The sequence below is a fragment of the Balaenoptera physalus genome (genome assembly GCF_965194825.1).
Source record: "Balaenoptera physalus genome assembly, chromosome: 17".
NCBI lineage: Eukaryota > Metazoa > Chordata > Mammalia > Artiodactyla > Balaenopteridae > Balaenoptera > Balaenoptera physalus.
Genome location: NC_138895.1, coordinates 54,015,185 through 54,024,349, shown reverse-complemented (window position 1 = coordinate 54,024,349; position 9,165 = coordinate 54,015,185).

Sequence of the window (9,165 nt, the reverse complement as noted above, 5' to 3'; positions counted from 1 at the left end):
TCCTAAACATGGGGCCATTTACATTTTTTAATTCCTCTGGAAGTAAGGAAGCTATGTTGCTTCCACAACTTTCCAAAATCATGAGCTACTCCTCTGAAAGCATATCTACTATCAGTATAAATACTGGAAGTTTTGTCCTTGGCTAAAGTACAAATCAATGGAAGAGAACATAATTCATCCTGTTGAGCTAAAGTAACCATAGGTAAAGATGATGCTCCACCAAAATCTAAAGGAGTTGCAATAGCATACGCAGCAAAACATTTGCCATTGTCACCATTTAAATAAGAATGACCAGTGAACCGTGAGAAGTCAACGTTACCTAGAGATTCTTCCTGTAGATCATCACAAGGAGTGAGGAGGTGATCCATCAGCATAAGCCGTCCTGAAGGACTTCACTGCTGATGGAAGGGAGAAGAGTATCTGGGTTAACATAATTATAACATAAAAGAGTTATGTGAGAAGCATTTAACAAAAGGACTTCATAGGAAGTGAGGCGGCTGGCTGAGGAATGTTGCGTGTGATGAGAATTCAAGAAAGTTTCTACTACATGAAGTACAAAAATAGCTAAAGGGGATTCCCACAATGATTTTCTTGGTGGTCTTAACCAAAGGACAGTGGACACAATGGCTCTAAGACAAGAGGTATCCCTGTGCCAGAGGGTCCAGTTGCTGGCTCTAATACCTTATGGGCTGTTGTTGGTCCCTGTGTTTTGGGGTGTGTACCCCAAGGGCATTCTCTTCCTTTTCATATACAAAAAGGAAAACGGGAATCTGATAATTGGGATGCCCAAGGGAAGGAGGGGTCATCAAACTCTCCTTTAAGACTTTGAAAGCTACGTTGTCCAGTTCTTCCCATAAAATTGGGTCAGGGTTGTTATTGTTTAGTAAAACATACAGAGGTTTGGCCATGAGAGAGAAATTTGGATCCAATTTTGGCAATAACCAACTTGTCTGAGAAAACCTCACAATTGGTGCTTAGTTTTGGATTTTGGGAAACTTAGGACACCACGAAGTCTATCTGATCTAGGTGTAGTCCTTATTCTCATGTCAGATGCCATAAGTATCACACCTGGGTTTGGGCAAACTGCAATTTTTCTTTGGTGACCTTATATTCCCTTAAGGCTAAAAACTTTAGTAAGGAGGCTTGACAAGGAGAACAAAGAAGCAAATCATCCACATACTACAACAAAGTAGAGCCCCTAGGGAACTTTATATCATTCAGATCAACCTCCAGGATTTGTGAGAAATAAGAAGGATTCTCTGAGGCATTACTGTCCAGGTGAATTGTTTTCCTTCCCAAGTGAAGGCAAAAATGTATTGGCTAGCTTCATCAACTGGAATACTAAAGAATGCACTGCATAAATCGATATACAGTAAAGAATTTCCTTTCAGTGGGAATGGATATTAGTGCCACATGAGGGTTAAGAACAACAGAGTGTCGAGGGATAACAATGTTGTTTATTGCCTGGAGGTCCTGGACAAACCTCCCCCCTGAGCCCTTAGGTTTTCTTACTGATAAAATGGGAATGCTACAGGGTCTGGTACAAAAGATAATGAAACCTGAGCCTTGTAATCATCTCCTATGGGCTTTATGCCTTGAAGGGCTGCTTTACCTCCAGGGTACTGATTCATCCTGGGAAGAGATTTTGAGGGATTTTATGTGGATCTTGATGGGTGGTCCACTGTGAATTTTGCTGATACCAGCTGAAGATTTTGCCCGTAAGGAAGGTGGTATAGCTGATTCAAATTGGGACAAATGATTGGTGTTTCCAGAATTTTCTCTAGTACCATCAGAGATGGGACAAATAAAAGATGTCAAAGATATTATTTAATTCACCTGGTTGGTTACTTTGACAACTACTGTCAAATACTAGAATTATTAACCCCTTTTGGGAGAAAGAAATTCTAACATTATACTTCTCTAAGAAGTCTTTGCCTATAAATAGGTAGAGGTGGAGGAACTAAGTAGAAAAGAATGTGTATCTCTCAAAGGGCTTAAACAAAAGGGAATATGTTCAGAGACAGGAACCTCTTGAGATTCATTAAGAACTCCACTATTTGAACTGGTTTACTACTCTGACACAGGCGCTGCTCAGTAGAGTGGGGTTGAGCACTGAAAGTATGTCTCCATTGTCAGTTTGGACTGGAAGAGATTCATCCTCATCTGGAGAGATGTTTCTCCAAGCTGAGTCCCATCATGAAGAATTGGGAGGACACTGGAAAGGCTGGTTAGAGGGTTCATGGTGTTTGAAGTTCTTAATTTTGTAACAATTTCCTTTCTAGTGTATTGCCTCTTTGTAGTAATAGCAGAAACCGGGAAGGTTTTGGTTTCATTTAGGAGACTTCATTTGTTGGAGTTGAAGATTAAGAACTCTGGCAATCTTCCTTTTAGCTTACTCATCTAGAGTACAAGACAGCTGGTTTGCCAGATTAACTAAATCTGGATGGACATAGTTTTCTATTCCATCCTGGTCCTTTTTACTAGAAGGGAAAGGTCCCAGTTCAGCCCATTAATATAAACAGATTTAAAAACTTCCCTGGGTGGAATCAACATCTGGAGGAAGACCAAAAATTTCTTTATAAATAATCTGAAGTTGATTGTATTGAACATGAACAGATACATCAGATTTTTTTGTGTGCAAGCCTGAATTTTGCTCCAATCAATAGGCTTAGGAAAAGCGCTAAGAATTGCTTGATGAAGTCGCCTAGCAATTGCCAGATTCTGATCATAGAGTAAGCTACTGAGCTGGTCTCCTAGCTGTAATTTTAGAGACCTTTCAGGATTTTCCCAGTTAGAGGTTTTCATCCAATGCTGGCCCTGGCTTTCACTGACAAGCATATGAACTAGCTGATATAAGTCAGAGAAACCAGGTTGATAAGTTTTAATGACTGTATTAAATTCCTCAGCAAATCTGTGAGGATCTTTATTTATTTTGGGGAAATATCTGAATATGGATTGCAGTTCAGCTTTAGTCCAGGGACTAAAAGAAATTAAGGGTTTAACCTCTGGATCTCAGAAGGCTTCATTTTAAAGAGAAAGTTTCTGACAAGTTCAGAGGAAAAGAGAGTGGGGAGAGTTTCAGAGAAAAGGGGAAGTTTGGAGAGAGAATTAATATGGGAGCATTGAGGGTATAGAGGAAGCATAGGTGTGTAGAAGGGAAAGAGGAAGATGACACTGCAGGCAGAGTCTGGCCATGAGGAGCTGAGGGAGAGAGAGAAGATGTTGCCAGAGGTGGAGCCTGAGGCAAAGAAGCCAAGGAAGAAGGACCCAAGGCTTCAGGAACCACTTTATCTTTCCTTAATAGTTAGCCTCAGTTAATCTTAAAATCTTATTTTGCAGAGAAGCAATTTTAGACTCCTGATAATGTTGGGAAGCCTCAAAATACCAATTGAAATAAGTATTCCGCTCATTTCTGGAAATTTTTGAGCTTTTGCAGTCTAATTGATTTTAAGAAAATTAAATTTGGGGATATCTAAAGTTCTCCATAATGGCCACTGATATTCTAAATTGCCTTTGGTCTGGTCAGTCCATTTAGTTAGAAATGCATATAAGGAAGATGGGTAGTTTTTAACATAAAATTGGCCAGAGTCTCTGTAGGGGAGGCAACCCCAAAATATTTAGATAACTGGGATCCCATTTCTCAGAGGTTTTTCTCTAGTGTAAAAGAATAATTTTCAAACAGCTAAACAGCTTACAGCTCAAACAGCTCAATTCAAACAGTTGGCAAGCTAACACCAGCCACTTCTAAGGAAGCAGCTTTGTCCCGGAGAAGCCAGGCAAAGGGGCTTTTTCAGCCAGTTTCTAGAGAACAGCCCTTATTCCAAAGAAAAGGGCCAATGGTTGAACCTACACAGTTTTAGTGAAGCATGCCAAAGGAATGGGCTGACGGCTTCCCAGCTAGCATTGGTTGAAACAGTTTGATTTCAGAATCAGACCAAAGTGCCAAATGAGTACTTACGTACAGAGCAAGGGCTTAACCAGAAAGGCAAAACCTTAAAATAGATCCTGAGTAAAGCCTGGAGAGCTTCAAACACAATGAGGCCATAAGCTTAGATCCAGGAGAAAGACCTTCAAACTCTAGCATTGGCGAGAAAAGCAGTGAGTGGCAAAAGGTTCAACTGTGGGTCCTTCACCTGTTTGCTCACTAGCCCCAGAGCCTTCAAGGGTCTTCTCTGGTCCCTATATGCGCCACCAAAATGTTGACCTGAAACAAATGTGGACTGCTAGATATATCACCAGCAAAGATGGGTTTATTCGGGATCAGTAGAAAATTGCAATTTGGGGTTTGCAAACCTGGCTAACCACATCCAAGTCCCCACATAGCAAGGGAGGGAGAACACTTTTATAGAGGGTGAAAAGGACGTTGGGAGGGCTATAGTAAACAAAGAGTCCATACTTTTTCATTGGCTGAGTCCTTGCCAAGAAAGAAGAGGAGTCTTTCTTCTTCCTATTGGGCTCTGCTATTGCCACATGGCATGAGAGCTCCCCTTTTGGTCTCCCAACTTTATTTAATTGAGGTTGGTGCTTATTAATTTTTTTAAAGTATAAAAATGATTGGAAAAAATCACAAGGAAATACACTACACAAATATTGAAGGTTTCAGAAGATCAACTGATTTTAAAAACACTGTGAAATGTTGTTGACATTAATATAACCTAAGTCTCCAGATCCTATAGTTAGATGCCATGTGTAGAAAATTCACAAAGTTACCATACATAAGATAAACTTAGTATTAAATAATTGGATCCATTGCTTTTAATGTTTGGCAGTTTAAGAAAACAATCAAACATTATTTGGAAACCTAACATACAATTTAAAAACATTTATTTCCTATTTCTTAACTTATTTGTGGTAAGCCCTTTTCAGCTCACAGATAAGAAAATTAGGTCTTAAGGTTTCCCATTTTCATACAGTGGTACAACCCTCCAAGTAGGGCCCTTCTAATCTAGGTCAGTGGTTTTAATCCAGTGCTCTCTGTAGTAAGACATTTGTTCAGCAGAGCACACAATTGTCTGCCTAGTACTGTTCAAATGCCAATAGGATGAGAGTGGGAGGGACTTGAACAAAGGAGAACCTGAGGACCAAAGGCCCTTGTTTTCTGCACTCCAGCTTCAATCAGAGCCACATTCCTTTCTTCTAGAAAAGATGTAGGGGTACCAAGTCAGATTCTGTTTGACAAGGATTCTGTTGCAAGCACAAGAAAAGTTTGAGAAATATGCATTAGTGTAAACATTTGTATGTCAGTTATGACCATATCTTCAAAAATAATGTCTAATGCACAGAAGAAAACTTCCTGTCTTTGGAATTTGATGTGAATAAGGAAGTACAAAAACAATATTCATAGTCTCACTTAAGTAATCAAGAAACAGTCAACAAAAATTTCTTATGCTTGCAAAGTTCCCAGGAGAATGCTATTTAGCTTTTGCAGATTATTGCCAAGAGAATGAGAATTCCATAACGATTATTTTTTGTAGTAGTTTTTACTGCATCCTAACCTTAGCTTATCACATAAAGGTAATTATTGTCTGCTGAGCATTTACACAAAGAAGTAAAAGCCTTTTTAAAATTGTCTGTAGTGGGTGTCAATATTTTTCTTTTAAGTGATAAGCCTACTATTACAGTATTTCATTTAAAAGTACAGTTTTTCCTGTACCGAGGTTATTTATTGGAATTGACTATTTCTATATAATCTGTTTATAATTTTTGATATTGCAATATGTAGCATAAACAGAAATAAATTTCATTGAGGCAGAATTCTTTCAGCAGAGCTGCTTACCTGGATTTGTTGTCTTTGTGTAAAGAATCTTAAGTCAAATAGTCAAGTCAGTTACTGTTCAGGTGTGTATATTTGAATAACTCTGGAGTTCTTTACCTTAGATAAGAGGTATATTGATGTATGAATGGGTAAAAGTAAGTATGAAGAGGTATGAAGATAAGACTCATATAGCCCTTACTATATGCCAAAGACTGTTCTAGGCCACTCATATGTAATAACTCATTTAATCCTTACAACAACCTTAGAAGGAAGGTACCATCATTATCTCCTTTTGAAAGTTAAAGACATTAACTTCCCAAGGTCACATAGGTATTAAGTGTTAAAGTCAAGATTTGAAACCTCAAAGCCTAGCTCCAGTTCAATTCCTTAACCACTATAATATATTGCCTCTAACAAACATGGACCTTTTGGACAATAATTTGACTCATATTTAAGAATTTATAAATTATATAAAGATACCCTGTTTTCAATTTCCAAATCTATTAGCCAACCCTGAGCAAGAACAACAAACCGGGAGGCATCACATTTCCTGACTTCAAAACATATTACAAAGCATCAGTAATTAGAAGAGTATGGTACTGGCATAAAAACAGATACACAGATCAATGGAACAGAATCAAGAGCAAAGAAATAAACCCATGCATATACTGTCAACTAATTTTCAACAAGGGCACCAAGAATACAAAATGGGGAAAGGATGGATAGTCTCCATGGTGTTGGAAAAATTGGATATCCACATGCAAAAGAATAAATTTGGACCCCTGTATCACACCATACACAAAATTCAACTAAAAATGGATTAAAAAGTTAAATGTAAAATCTGGAACTATAAAACTTCTAGAAGAAAACATAGAGGAAAAAACCCTTGGCACTAGTCTTGACAACTGTTTTTTGGATCTGCCACCAAAAGCACAGGCAACAAAATAAAAAATAAACAAATGGGACTCCATCATACTAAAATGTTCCTACACAGCCAAAGAAACAACCAACAAAATGAAAAGGCAGCCTATAGAATGGGAAAAAAATATTTGCAAACCACCTATCTGATAAGGAGTTAATATTCAAAATTTATAAGGAACTCCTTCAACTCAATAGCAAGAAACAAATAACCTAATTTAAAAAATGAGCAAAGTACGTGAATAAGCATTTCTCAAAGAAGACAAAAATGGCCAATGGGTACCTGAAAAGGTGCTCAACATCAGTAATCATCAGGGAGATGCAAATTAAAACCACAATGAGATACTACCTCACACCTACTAGTATGGCTATTATTTTTAAAAAAAGAAGATAACAAATGTTGGTGAGGATATGGAGTAAAGGGAACCCTGGTACATTGCTGGTAGGAATGTAAATTGACAAAACCATTATGGAAAACATCAAGGTTCTCCAAAAAATTAAAAATAGAACTAGCAATCCCACTTCTGGGTATTTACCCAAACAAATTGAAATCAAGATCTCAAAAAGTAGCTTCAGTCCCATGTTCACTGCAGCATTATTCACAATAACCAACATATGGAAACAACCTAACTGTCCATTAATGGATGAATGAATTAGAAAATGTGGTATGGAATATTATTTAGCCCTAAAAAAGAAGGAAATGTTGCCATTTGTGACAACATGAATGGACCTGGAAGACATTATACTAAGTGAAGTAAGACAGATACAGAAAGGTAAATACTGTATGATCTCATTTATATGTGAATCTAAAATAGTCAAACACGTAGAAGCAGAGAGTAGAATGGTGATTGCCATGCACTAGGGACGGGGGGAAATGGGGAGGTGATGGTCAAAAGGTACAAAGTTTCAGTTATACAAGATGAATAAGTTCTGGAGATCTTCTACTTAGCATAGTGCCTATAGTTACCAATTCAGTATTATATACTTAAAATTTTCTAAGAGGGCAAATCTTACGTTAAGTGTTCTAAACACACATACACGCACTACTACTGCTACTACTACTAGTACTACTACCACTACTAATAAAAAAGGCAGTAAGAAGAAACTCTGGGAGGTGATGGATATATCCGTGGTCTTGATGGTGGTGATGGTTTCACAGGTATATACTTATTCAAAACTCATTGAGTTGTATACAATAAAGATGTACAACTTTTTACATTTCAGTCATACCTCAATAATGCGACTTGAACAATTCCAAGTATTCTATTATAACTAGTATAGCAGCAAACTCCACTAAGTTCAGTCTACTTCAGATGTCCATTCATTCTACAAATATTTATTGCTGTGGGTAAATACTTTTATAGTAGACCTCTGTTGTTTTTGTTTATTCTGCGCCCATTCTTTTTATTGATAGCAGCATTCCTATTTTGTTTGGGAAACTACACATTCCCCACCATAAGCCTTAGATGTGCCCAAACTAGCTTAATAGGACTCTATCATGAGAATTTGAATCTTAAGCAGAGTGATACAAGGATAGAAAATAGCACTGATTTTTCTTTATAGTATGGTCTCACTCATTTGTTCATCCTGCTTTCTAGCTCACTGTAACTACCATGTTACCTACCTTTTTTAAAAAATGGTTCCTCAGTTTTTCTTTTGATGTTGTGGGCTAATCCATGCCCTTTTGATAATTTTTTTTTTTTTTTGGTTAAGTTAGCCTGAGCGTATTTGTTGCTTGCATACAAGCTAACAGTTGATAGAGAAATAAAACTGAATCCTTCTCTCATAGAACTTATAGTCTAGTAGGAGAGGCTACTATATCAATAAAAATATTAATAAAAATGTTAATTCCTCATAAAAAATACTCCTGTCACATGCAGAGTTAACCATATGACAATAAGGGAAGTATGGGAGGCCAAAAACGTACATAAGAATGAATCCACATTGGACTTGCTAGGTCAGGAAGATTTCCTCAAAGCATTAGTGCTTAATGTGACATGAAAGATCAATGAAAGTTTCTTGGCAAAAGGAAAGTATCTAAGGCAGAGAGAATAGCATATATAATGGTCTGAAGGTGATGATGTGATATATTGATAAAGTCAGGGAAATGAAGGAAGGACACTTACTGTGACTGGACCATATAGATTGGGAAAGCAGAGAAAGACTACTTTGAAAAGATAAAATCACGCATGGCTTTGTGAGCAGTGTTAAGGAATTTGGATATTGGTTTAAAAGTACTGAGGAGCCATCTAAGGAATTTAAATGAGAAAGAGACAAAATTAATTTTTAAAAGGTAAAGATTTAAGAAAAATTGCTCGAGCAATGTTGGGAATTTACTGGCATAATTTAAGCCCAGAGGCAGGGAGGTCAGTTTGGAGGTTGCCTTAGTAACCCAGTCCAAATCTGATTGTGGACTCATCTAATGTGGAGGCAGCATTTGCAGCAACATGCATGGACCTAGAGAGTATCACACTAAGTGAAGTAAGCCAGAC